We start from the raw sequence: 14,554 nt of genomic DNA, 5'->3' as shown, positions 1-14,554 counted from the left end.
ATCCACGAGTTCATGATGACGAGTTCAAAATAATTGATTACACTAGGCAGATTTGATGCATTGCAAACCTCAACGAATTAATGGAAATCCTTGATTAAAGGAAAATATTGGGAGAATATTATCTACAAGCATCACATTTTATGAAGAATGTAGCTACCTTTTTTACTTTCCAACAAAAACTGTTAAAAAATCATTTTTAAATAAGAAATGTTAGAAAAGATTGTGTTCTTGAAGTACTTCATGATTCTTTTCAGAATTGACGAGTTCGAGGAATAAGTAAACATTTTCGACTGGCCAAAAGGCCATTATATAGAAAAGACAATATATTATATTTTTTGTATATTTCTATAGGCTATTGTCCAAATTATACGATTAACCACAAATTTGTTAAATATAATGAAGTACCTCAGAAGAAATATCTTGTCAATGTCTACAATATGCGAAAACAATTGCTCAATGGAACTTTCAACCTATTTTGAACACAATTCAGTTGCTATTAAATGTACTTACACCATTTTCTATGCCTAAATTAAAGCAAAGAAACATAAACAACACAAAAACAAAAACAAAAACAAATATTTTTGTTTTTACCTATCTACAATGTTTAAGGAGGTAGACCTAGGGTAAGGGAAACAACTCTTGAAATCAGTGATATGTTTGTATCATATTCAATTTCGCCAATGCCTATCAAGCTTTCATTTGAAACGGAATGAAATCAATTCAAGTTACTTTGATGCTTAGATGAGATTGATGTAAAATGCTGAATACAAACATTCCAAAGAGTCTTGTCCCTTACCCTAGGTCTTCCTCCTTAAATGGATAATATTTGTGGTACATGGATACAATGAGAAAAACAATATGACTAAAACATTTTACTCGTGTGACACTTTCTTGGTCTACATCTGATAGTTAAGTTCCTCTTGCGCAAGAAATGCGTGTTTTACTGCAAGAACTATAACGCAAAAGTGAGCTCTTGGGATAAGTTTTTTTATACAATTTGGCGAATTATTGCGATTTTTAGAATTCGGGAAAAAATTTTGAATAAAGTAACCGCGATAAAAGGACTTTGTTAAAAACCACTAGTTTACATATGATAAGATTAATGTAAGATACCAAGATTCTGGCGGAAATCAAAAGAAACGAAAGACAAAGACAAAGTCCAGGCAAGGGAAAACAGACACACACACAACAAAGAACATAAAATAACCAAAATAATACGTACAGAGAAGCTTAGAATATATGTGGCCAGACGGACGGGCATGGTGATTCTTATACCCCTAAAACTTTTTTTTTTTTTTTTTTGGGGGGGGGGTTGGGGTTGGGGTTGGGGTGAAATAAAGATACATAAACATTATAGAGAAGTTGAGATAAAATGTGGTGAACTTAATTGATAATCAGGTACATTTATACAGCAATGCGGAATATAGTATGGAGAAAGAAAGAAGGGGCTGTAGCAATGGGTTGAGAGAAACCGGATGAATGAGATCTGCTTTAAAGAAACCGTTATACGGTAGTGTTATATGTCAAAATTGGAACTATAACGGGTGTTATCTACGAGCATAATGGGTATAAATTATATTTGTCTTTATCATAGTTTTTACATGATGTTATAGGTTATTGTCCTAGCACTTCTGTCACACTTATGTCCAACGTTTAGTTTTGACTTAACTTATAGAATAAACAACAAAGATGTGGTTTATATCTTTCAGGTGATTAAATTACCAATAGTCGTACTCATATCTCGTATGATATCGGTGGTCATAAAATGCCATACAGTAACTACAAGTATTCGAAAGGGATTAAGTTTCGTAGGATTCGAATGGCATTTTCAATGAGAAATACATATATATATCCACCAGTCACCAGTTGGTTAGAAGATTTCATGAAGATATTTTTAAAGAACCGTTAACGGAGACAACATTATCCAAAAACGCCTGACGCCACATACGTATGTAAATATTACACAGTTACAGTAATCGGCATTACAAATAATACGTGGGATTCCAACAGAGCGGTGTTAAGAACGGGAAAAAAAGTACAGACGAGGCAAAGGAACGGACACATAACACATAAATAGCACAAAATCAGAATCCGAATGAAAAAAAGAAAGAAAGAAGCTTAAATGGGAAAACCGCTAGAGCATTAATAAAACAAGAATCGGTTGTTTTTCTTGTCACATCTCTGTCCCATTGAATGATATGTATATTTTCGATACTTTGGTTTTTATATGGTACATTTCGTAACACACAGAGCTTCTATTGCATATCAGATTAATTGGAAATTCATCTTACATTGCAAAATTATTTCAGATTATTTTACCAATATCCTACAGCAACTTGTTTGAAGTATTTGTAATAAGTAAGGTTTCTGTAAAGTCAATCTTTCTTATAGCACAGATGACATTTTATGAAGTATGGTTTTATAGTTTTAAACCTATATATAAAAGCATAGATAATTCTCAATTTTTTAAGTTTTATCTATTAAGGTAGACAATACTTAATATTTCTAGTAGATAAATTTTCCTAGCTTTTTTGAATGAATGATCATACTTTAGAAAAATAGGTCACCAAAATCTCTTTGAACCTTAATAACGACAATGTTTATATGAATTATGTGGGCAAATTCACTATTCCGAAACCTGTCAAAAAACTGGTTGATAGAATTTTTCTAAATATATAAAAAGAACAATTAACTGGCATTCTTTCATATTTCAGAAAGAAAAATGCAGGTAATCAAACTTTATTTATTGTAATATAAAAAAAAAAATCACCATACAATTGTCTATGTCGAAAAGTATTTTAAGAAGGTAGACCTAGGGTAAGGGACACAACTCTTACAAAACATTGGAACATTTGTATTCAGCATTTGACAACAATCTCGTGTAAGTATCATAGTAAATTGGACTGATTTCATTCTGTTTCAAATTAAAAGCTTCAAAGGCTTTAATGTAATTGACTGTGATACAAATATATCACTGATTTCATGAGTTATGTCCCTTATCCTGGGTCTACCTCCTTTAAATGATGTAAGCAATGTTTTATATCATTTGAAGCATTATTATTTCGTTGAAACTACGTTTGTCTGTTAATGTTGAAAGATGACAAAAAGAATGCTCAGTGTAATAAGAAAGATCTACCGAAAGTTATCTCCCTTACAATATTTAACAAAGTTCTAACTACTAAGGACAATGGAACCTGTCTTAACCAAACCCTGAATTAACTGAGAACCTGCCTATATCAGACAATTTTTGAAGTCTCAGTGTGTCAGTTGAATTGTATTTTGAACCAGGATAAATCGTACACCTGTCCTAACCGACCGAATTCTAGCCTGAAAGTTGTTCGGTTTAGAGAGGTTTTATTGTAACAAGTAAATAACATTTAACCAAAATAGAATGAAAATAATGCAACATATGATTTTCATGCTTTACAAATGGATACATAAGTTTAGCACCGATATGAAAATATAAAAAATAAGTTGCATGTTCAAAGCCTTATCAAAATTTATCCATTTTTAACTAGATGCATAGGAAGGATAATGCAGAATTTACTAAAATACCACTAATGTCATCATTAAATTGGCATTGGAAATTTTGATATTTCATTTTTGCCGCAGGACGGTTTAAAGCCTATCATACAAGAAAATTGTCATTTCCATGTTTCAAAGATATTTCAAAATAAATAATGTTTTAACTACTATCGTGCTTATCAAGACTATTTGTGAAATATAATTGACGGACTCTTTCATTCTAAATGAAATATGTTTTCCTGTAAGCGGAAACAGTATGATTATATCACCAATTGTTCCACAATGCATTTATAATTCCACAGTTTCGGAGAAAAAAGTACAAAATGTTACTTCACCTATTGAATTGTAAGTGGGATATTTGCCTCGCTGTATGAATCTAAAATTACTTCTTTTTAATCATTTGAATGAAATATCATTAAATAATTTTATCGATCGTTTTTGACAGATTTAACCGCGAATAATTGGGCAATCATTGTATGGTGTAATGTCATTGACTTCCGGTTCCGGATGTTCTCTCAAGGCATTTCTTTTCCCTTTTCTCTGTTGTTCACTGCACCCACTAACAGTTGGTACATTATACCGAGGAAACCAGTGCTGTTTAAACACATTTCCTACATTTTGTTACTATAAAGCATGTCTCATTTTAAGGTTTAATTAGGTATAAGAATGACATTTTGTTTGAGAGGTTCTGTACAGGTGGGCTACCTTAACAGTTTGCAGTATTCTTGTAAAAATGTCGATTGTTTATAAAGTAATTTTGAAACTTTGTCGACGCTAGATTTATTTCGTTTGACGGCCTCTGAAAATGTATAATCATTGTCATTTTTTACAAATACACAATTAGGAGTCCAACTCATTTTTATATTGACATAAAAATCATATAGATTGTACATGAAATTGGCACTTGACAAGTGTTATCGTTCTTGATTTCGTTTGACTTGGTTGATTTTAGTGGGAGATAAATATATAATTTTCTCAAAAGTGCAGATCTGAATGCAGAAATAATCATAATGTGAACAAAATAGCATATGTAGATTGATAAAGCATTGTTTTGTTTGGTGGGTTTTTCTACACCATGAATCACTATACTATGGGCAGTTTCTGAATTTTATATGGACTGGTATTTAAATATATTGTACACGTGTTTCAAAGAGTAACCTCTCGTTAGCAGCATGAAAATAAAATGCATAGGAAGATCTAAATCCAAAAATTAATAGTACACAAAAAGATATAAAAACCAAAACTATCAAAATAAGAAGCGAAATCCATCACCGTGAGGTTCTACCTTGTGCAGTACATTTGTACAAGGAATTAAGCCTCGGTGTTGTAGGAATTTAGAAAGAAATACTGCAATTTTTGATGAATATGATAAATAAAAGCTAATATAATTCGGGGTCAGACAAGTCTGTCTACTAGGTTGGTGAATACCATTGGAAACTTATGGTCCATTAAATGATCTGATTTGTACGATGTGTTAATTGTATTGTTTAATTGTATAAAGGTACATTATATTCATTGTAATAATAATTAATTTAAAGTATAACAAAGCCTTCTGATTGGTTATTTTTTTTTGTCGGAATCATAGCTTATTTTGTATAAAAACATTATTTGATAGTGTTACATCAGTTGCAGAGATGGGTCCATTCACTTTCAATGTAACTGATTAAATTACAGTTACTTTGTCAAATGTACGATTAAATTAAATTAATAATTGCATTGGCAAATAATCATGATTACATCTGATTACACTGAATTTGCAAATAACTATGAATTAATAGAAAGGTTTGGAAAATTTTGTTTATGTTATTTGTTTGTTTGTTTGTTTGTTTGTTGTTTTTTTTTCATAAGGCTTTATATTCTTTGAATTTATAATAGAATATTATTTTTAAACATAACAGAACATCGACCTTCACCAATGTATTAAAACAACATAGATCTATGAAATATATACAAGTACAATATAGCAAACTCTGACTTTCATTTTACTTCATTTTCATTTCACTTGCAATTTAAGAACCATTGTGCTTGATTCATATGGAGTTATGCCCTTAGTGATATTTGAATATCAAAGGAAATAGCCATTATACCCTTGTGTTCTACTGTTGTAATTCTTATCAAATTTATTAAGATAATTGTATAGGGTCTTTTGATAGCTCTAACAAACACATTTTTTTCCATTACAATAATAAGATTTTATTTTACTTTTTGGTATAGAATTAACGTTTTGTAATATCTTCACCAAAAAAAAAAGAAAAAAAAAACCCAAAAAACAAATGAAAAATTTACACAAAAAATCAATGAATTATTAACAATCATTTTACTCTTTTTTTGTTGTTGTTGACATAATGCAGTGTTCATATATACTATTTGAGGCTTTAATATTTGCACTGTAATCTTAATGTAATCATAAAGTAACCAGAATTACAGGGTATTTTGACAAGCAATTGATTACATTACATTACATGTAATCAGAGTTTTGGTTGATTTATGATTACAATGATTTCTTGAAGAAAGGCAATAAATTATAGCTGATTAACGATGATAATTACAATTACCCAATCTCTGGTCAGTTGTCATCTTTGTTTTGCTTGTTCATAAAGGGATAGCGGTTCGCGTATCGTAAACTGGGTATATTATATCGCATAACTTGGTTAAAAATCGAAAAACAAAATGCAGTAATACTTGAAATTGTATAGCAGGCAGTGGGTGAAACATTGTATAAAAAAATACATTTAATAAGTATAATCTGATTACCTTCAGAATCACGAAAAAGGGAAAGTATTTTCCATATCATTTTGGCAAATTGTGTTATAATTTTATAAAAATGCACAGAAAATGAATACCTCGGGGGCAGATAACTCTGTCAAAAGTCAAAGTGAAGCAGAGATCAAATAATGGTCTTTGCAAATAGAGAAAGCATTCGTGAGTGAAATATATTGTCAGATTGGCGGGGTTTTGTCATGCATGTTTCTGATGTTGTTCTATTTACCTGATTCTTACAAAGACCTTAGCTACAGTCTACATAAAATATTGAGTAGGCTTGCTTGAACTACTTTGTTTTTGTCCTAAATTAGCTGTAATATCATTAGTAACCATACATGCGTTCTTCCTATTTAGTCAATTTATGAAAACTTGTGAATATACATCCTTAAATATAATTCATTTCCTCCATGCGACACATCAACGACTTTTGTATCTGCAGAGCGTCAGTAATTTTCTAATTATAAATATCATAGGTTATTACAATTGCAAGTTGCAGCTATATTCAAATAAATGAAGAAAAGATAAGAAAAAACCGTTGGTTTGTCCAGATACAAAGGATAAATGATGCAACTCAAAAAGTGAGATAACACCCATGACTGATCGCAAGGTCTGATTTTCCATATTTAATATAGCAATCCAATATTCCCTGTGACCTTTATCCACGTGCCATTAGAATGAAGTACACTAGACTCTAGTCTGACAGTAATTTCTTCTGACATAGATATTTGTCAATCACTTTATCAATCTGAATACAAACTACCAAAACACTCCTTAACTCTTCCCAATAGAGTCGCAAATAACACATAAATGAAAACAAATGTTAACTTTTATTTGTACCAATAGAAAGAATGCTTAATGAAAAACAATTAGTGATAGAGATTAACAAGATAGGAGGAGATCGTCAGATAAGAAGGTACCCGATCAAGTAAGTTAAATCGTTACGGAGACTGAAAGCTTCCAGTCACATTATAGATATGGATTTTCTATTTATTATGGCCAATAATTTACCTCTCAGATTTCCTTATTTGTACATTAATCAAATCATGTCCGACGTGCGTTTTCTTAATTAATCAAGCGTTGAATGAATTTCTATCCGCTTTACTGTTGTTCAGCTATTTTCTATAGATCACAGTATTATTATAAATGTCAAACAAAAGAATTGTTCTACCTCAATTAAATTGTAATTTAAATCACATTTTCCTTTGATGCATCCTGGTCGTAGTCTGACAAAAGGTACGATTTTGTACTGTGTCTTAATTACGTATTGATGTGCTACATTTTGTTCTATTAAGTACAATGCATTATAAAAATCATGCGTGAATTAGAATTAAACAAATAATGACTAACATATTAAGTCCTATCTTTGTGATCAATTGTCAGAAAATTACAAGATTATGTAACCTGAGTATAAATTAATGTTGGATGTAACGTCTCTTCGGATTAGGCGATTTTATTTTCGTTTATCATCTCACAGACGTAATTTAATCATGTGATTGTGACGTTATACTACATTCTCTGCTGATTTACAGTTATCAGCCAGCTAATTATTAATTTAAAATAAAACTTATGGAATAACTGAAATATTATACCCCCTACTCAACGAGTGCATGGTAGATTGAAACTACTTCGCATGTCCGTCCGTCCGTCCATTATTAACGTCTGTTCGATTTTATCGTTGTTATCTCGGCCCCAAAGAATGGATTCAATTCAAATTTGGTGTGTAATGAAAATCAATGGGGTTTACATTGTATGTGATTTTTTTTTTTGTGTCAACTGATTTAAACTTCATGAACCAGTCTGGGTATACCTAGCACTACAACACCTTTAACTTCCTGTTTTGTTTTTGTTTTTCTTTACAAAAACGTTTTACAATAAGTCCACATATATTGTAACTTTCCATTTCGGAAAAATAAATTCACACAAAATCAAACATTCAGACCTGGCTTCTGTTGAAACATAATAATTTCTTATTTAATATTTGTTTTACAAATTATAGCATACTTTACATATTATAGCAGACTTAACTAGTCATATCATACTCTACTTATCATAGCATACTTTACATATTATTGCATACTTAATTAGTTATAACATACTCCACTTATATAGCATACTTTACTATCGTAGTTTTCCTATCCTCTTTTGTCTATCCGGGACTTGACTCTTTATGAGCAACTCGGCGGGTGTTCCTTGAAAAGCAGAGGACGCTACCGGTGCACCTGGTCCATGCTCCCGGTTTTTAGTGAAATCCGAGTTGCTCATTTGCTTTTTTTCACTTTGTATGTATTATTTTAGTTATTTTAAGTTCTTTATTGTGTACGTCTGTTTTTCCATGTCTCTGTCCCTGGATTACATTCTCTTGATTACCGCTAGAACCTTGGTTCCCTTGATTACTCTTACAAAGTTACCGTTATTATAGTTTTTATTTACGTGCCATCAGATTTTAGTAATTAAGGAAAAAATGCTCTTAATAACGAAGTATGTCTGATTCTCATATGGACTTGTATTTTCGATTACTTTTAATACAGTAATGCATACAGTATAGATAAAGGTCAGTAGTTATATTGATGATTGTAGGAAACAATGAAAAGTGATCCAAATTTTTAAAAGTTAAATAAACGACATATTAAAATCTTATGATAAAAAGTGAAAACGACATATTCAAACGTTTTTATTTCAAATCTGATGACTAAAAAAAAATGAAATTAGAAAAAAACATTTGAATTAATGTCTTTGCGTTTTTATTTATTTTAAAATTGCTTACTTGAACTAGCTTGCTATTTTTGATTCATTTCACTTCACTTTTCAGCGCCGACCATTTTGTGCGATTTTTAGTGGAGTTTATTTTTTTAAATAACGTTAGGAATTTATAGAACTATAGAATAATGATACAATCAGACACTTGATTTGAACGTTCGTTAGTTTTGGAAACGTACGTGCCGATTTTTTTTCTCTTTTTTTCAGACTGCGTGAAAAATTCTCCAGATTCAAAAGTTACGTAAATGGCAACTAACAATCTAACATATTTTATTAAATGGAAACACAAAACTAGAGCTTCGTTTATTCTATTCAACATATTTGCGTTGCCACAGATATTACAATTTCTATATGTCATTATTACAAACTCTGAACATACAACTGGTCAATTATCGGCAATGATGCAATATAAAATATTTTTTCCTTTTTGTTGATATTACCTAGTTCAACCAAATAATTGTATTTATTAAATTAGTTTTTTGATAGACGTTCGGACTCCCTTTAAGAAAATGAGGGTCACTCGTGAAATATACAAAAATCAGACAGGAGGTGATTCATGCATGTCAAGAACCCACCAAGTCCAGCTTAAATTTATTTCTTGTTTAGAAACAGTTACTGATCACATAAACATGCTTAGTTTTTCATTTGGTGGTTACGTTTTTGCAATAAAATTTATGAAATTTTCATTTTGCAAGAGTTATCGTTCTTGATTTAGTTTGATTTGGTTGATTTTAGTGGGAGTGTAGTTTTGTTAGACACAGATATTGGTTGTTTTAATTCCAAGTCAACTTATATCCTTAAGGTCGTTTATTTTTATTGCTATTATCAAGGTTAGGCTTGCTAAGTAAATTGTCTTATGTATACTCTCATATGCTGACGTTATGGAACTTTAAACATTATGAAATTTATTTAAATGGTCAATGTGTCCTATAACTGAATGTTCCGTTTTACGTTTCTAATTACAAACTGACCACAACAAATTTCATTGGCTTAGCCACATAGAGTCTCTACTTAAATTTGTATCATTACTTATTAAAGGACTCCGGTTGGAACCCTTTGTGAGCAGACGTGTTTTTGTGAACTACTTGTACCTTATATTTATGTTTATACTTTGGAAAATGAAAGCATTTGGAATTTAACTGATATTGCCTAGGACAACCGATTGAACGCAGTGATCTAGAATTCCCTGTTCTACATAGTCGTACTCAATTTCGCATTTATTGGCATCAAGCCCTAGAGCTTCTCGGCGAAAAAGTTCGCCCTCATTCTCGACACAGACTCGTCATAATTCGTTAAAGTTCGTTACAAATGGTAATAAATTTGTGGAGAATCAAATTCAAAAGTACAGATGTAAATACAGAAAGGACTATTGTCACATAAAAATATGTAGACCAAAATAGCATGGTCTGATCCATGGCTTTTTCTACACCATGAATCACCTTACCATAGGTAGTAGTATGTCTTTTATATGGACTGGTACTTAAACACAAACATATCAACACAAAATTTGGCAGCTTTTAACCGGAAGATTGTTACAGATACCAATATGATATCAAGTTCCACGCAGCGGTAGTTGTTCGTTTCCTCTCTTACTAACCGCTGCAGACAGGCCTTTCGAAATTCTCGGACATTATTCGAATCAAACGTTGTTTGACAATCGGATAACGTAGCATAAAACCCCGACTTTCCAAGATTCTTGAAATTTCTTAGAGGGCTGGCTGCAGTGTCCAGTAACGAGTGAATTTCGAACGTCAGACGCTGTTTTGGAGCTTGATGTGATCTAAAATGTATCAACAGTGACAAATAACTACCAACGGAAGATTGAACATAAATCAAGAAGCCATTTACATCAATATATCACCAACAAATGTAAAATCAAATATACTTTCCTCCATAAAACAGTCACTCAAACGGTCAAAAAGGCAATTCTGTCACTAAATGCATGACGATCCCAGACGCCTGATGCAGGATTGATTCCATTAAACTATGGTTAGTGGCCGGTAATTGACATATAAATTAAGGACAATATGAATTACAGTTAACAAATGATAATTGTTCATTTGTGCCGTCACTGTCAGATAATCATAAAGTTAAATGAATATTGACACGATTTCAGCTGTATAAAATAAAAATGATTTGATTTGTAAATTTCATCAGATTGTTCAGCAGTCTATCAATATATAAGTAAGGTACATCCATTCTCCACACATAAAGAGAGTCTGCCAATTCGCTATGCAATATTTATACATGTACATGTAGCTCCCTTTTCTGCTATGTGCACTCAAAATACAAGAGAATCATGAGAAATTTAAGAAGGCTAAACTTTAATTGGAAAATTTTTATTAACAGATCACATCTGTAGAACTTCTCCGTATTAAACAACAGTATTTTTTGCATTACGATTGCAAAGGGCGGATTCGTGAATTTTTTAAAAGAGAGTGGGGTTCCGATCCAGAAATTTATAAAAGCTGGTTCTAAGCTATTATTTGAGCACTTTAGTCCTAACTTTGTACAAAATTAACAAAACTTTCCAAAAAGGGTAAATTCATATCCCCGTAACTCTCTACCTGTTTTGCACAGTAACTGTTACTGTAATCTTACAAGGAAACAAATTTTCATGAAAGCACAAAGGCTCTCCATTTCTATACTCTACATGCAGACCAAAACAACTCTATAAGAAACTTTGATATGTTTATTATCAAGCAATGCAATAGGCACCAAGGCATAGACTTCGCATCTACAATCGAGCGTGCCACATTAAGTTCCTAAACAATAGACCCGTTTGTGGTAAGTTGATGAGCATGCTCAATATACACTTTCGCGAGATACGGTTTGTGTAGAACAAAAGAATTTTTCTCACGGAAGTGTATATTGAGCATATTCTACGCATGTTCATCGAATAGCCAACAGTAAGCACAAAGGTTTTTTTTAATTATCTGATTGCAGGTGTCCGCTTCTTAGTAAAGCTGGATTGAAAAACGCATGCGTACAAGAACTTAAGCAATTTTCAGAGGCGATCAGGCCTTCGGGTATAGGATCTGGAGACGTAAATGGAATAAACTCCGAGCGTAGCAATGCAAGAGAATGTCTGGGGGTAAAATGTGTGAAAATTGTAGGAGTGAGCATACACCGGTTCCGTTACCAAGGAAACCGCATAAATTCCTTAAGTGAATATGCTCACACAAGGGAGGACACCCGATTCTGACATGCATTAAATGCATATACAGAAGTGCCGTGTTTACTCATACTTGTATTTGGAAAGCAAATTAAACGAATTATAGTGCAGACTCATTTTACTTTAAACCACTGTTGTGACGTCTACCTATTGTTTTAACAGTGGATTCTTTTTTTATGAATCAACGGCGGACAAACAATAAATAAAACTTTCCAAAAGCAACTCAGTGAGTAGTTTCTAGAAAGTATAAGAAGTTGTTCGATTTATCACTACTTCACTAATTACCAATAGTCCAAAAGGAACAAACGAAAAAGTTCTGTTATTTCATTAACGTTGACTTCTGAATGTATATCCGCGAATCTAAGTACATTTCGCTTGCTTCGTAGTGATGAATTGCGATTTCAAGATCAATTCATTCAGACCGTATATGATACATGTATGTGCGTTGCAGCTGTTGGTCGAAAGAAAACCGTTTAGATAGGACTTTTTGTAACTTGGGCGTCACTTGCATGTACCTGAGGTATTTTTCTACCGACCAGCGCGCTGAACTGAAAATAATAATAAAAAAAACGAATACAATTTATCATTTTATAGTTAATTTAATCATAAAAAAAGTAAACTAAATTAATGCTAATTTCTTAAATACGAAAACAAACTGCTACGAAAATGCCTCAGCTATCTGTCTCCCGTTTTCGGTTTATAAAATCAAACAGCTAAGGCAAAAAAGGGGAAAGCAAGAATGGTAGTTTTCTTTTACCAAGACAACTTATAGACTGCATGTGTATGCTATTTACTATTAAAACCTCTCTAATCCCTGTTATACCGTAATTCTATAATATTTTCATATGAAAAGGGCACAATACACACATCCGCAAATAAATACCTAACGAAAATAATAATTTAAAATATGCATATAATGAAGAATAAGTCTCTGAGAAAGTCAGACACAATGGGAAAACATGAAAGTCAAAAACTCGACGATCTGACAATATAGTTTCATTCAAAGAAATCTTCTCTATTTGAAAGGAACATTTTTATCGCTGCATTAGTGCGTAATAATTGGTATTTTTTCAATAGATCGTTAGAAAATTGAGGTTTTTGAGAGCGATTCGCGACCTTGAAATGTTCATTTGCAGTGGATTTTAATGACTTTTCAATTCATTTTAACAAGATAAAATAAAACAGTTCGTCTTTCTTTCTTATTCAGATTGTACATATCAAATTACAGCGTCTAAATAATGGGTTCTTGCACACACACACACACACACACACACACACACGCACACACTGTTTGATTTAGCTCAGTTAAGTTCCACAAAAGGCCTCATTGGAAGTCAAAACAGATTAATTCGGACACGTCAAAACAATAGTTTAAGTAACAGAAGCAATGAAATGCTGAAAGGTTAATCTGCAATTCATTTCAAATTTCGATACAGGGTAATGTTTGATTAATTGGAGTTATCTTTCTTCGAATGCTGAAAATTTGTGTACTATGGCGTATACAATAGAAAAATATTAAAATATGACACATCGTGAAGGGTTATCATTCACTGTACCATTAGATGAACAATGTTTATACATTTTAAATGCACGTTTTGTATCTCATTTGAAAACAGCTAATATTTAAGGCTAAAAACCACTAATTCCACTTTCCATAGGCTTCTATGCTAATTTCACAATATTCAATGGCTTCTCTGGACTTTACCTTAACTTTAACCTGCAGAGGACTATATATCAGCATGATTCTACATATGTCAGCTCACAATCCTCAGAATGGCATGTGGGGTTAGCAGACTTGCAGTGCAGTACTGGTCACCGGAAGTGAAGGGTCTATAAATAGCATGGGAAATCCCAGTGTTTTCACAAGATAGGGGTATATTTAAAAATCATTATGGAGATTAGGCTTCACATCACAAGAAGCAAAATGCACCTATAAAATGTACAGAAATGTTTTTCCTTTCAGAAACTGTTTAAATTTTTTAAATAAAATGAGAACTTTTTTTCACAGCACTATGAGGAACAGGGGTAATTTCTGCGTAGGACTATTTTTGCGTACGTTCCGAATGCTGATTGGTTGAATTGGTGGTCTGTAACCTATATACAAGTACAGGGAAATCTGTCTACACCGAATCCAATTGGTTCAATTTAAATAGATGATCGAAGTACCATGGTCGCTTGAGATCAGCCTCATATCTTGACTAAAACTTGGTAGAACTACTTTTCATGAAGTGGTCACTTCATGGAAATTTGGATAGAGGTTAGCAGCTGCAAAATACAGTACCCAGTCCTTATAATATTTGAGGATCATCAAAACGTATGTATATCGTTATGACG

Source organism: Perna viridis, chromosome 8 (genome assembly GCF_037379345.1).
Source record: "Perna viridis isolate PV_CMFRI_1.1 ecotype Kerala chromosome 8, ASM3737934v1, whole genome shotgun sequence".
In the NCBI taxonomy this organism is placed as follows: Eukaryota; Metazoa; Mollusca; class Bivalvia; order Mytilida; family Mytilidae; genus Perna; species Perna viridis.
This window is presented reverse-complemented; position numbering follows the sequence as displayed.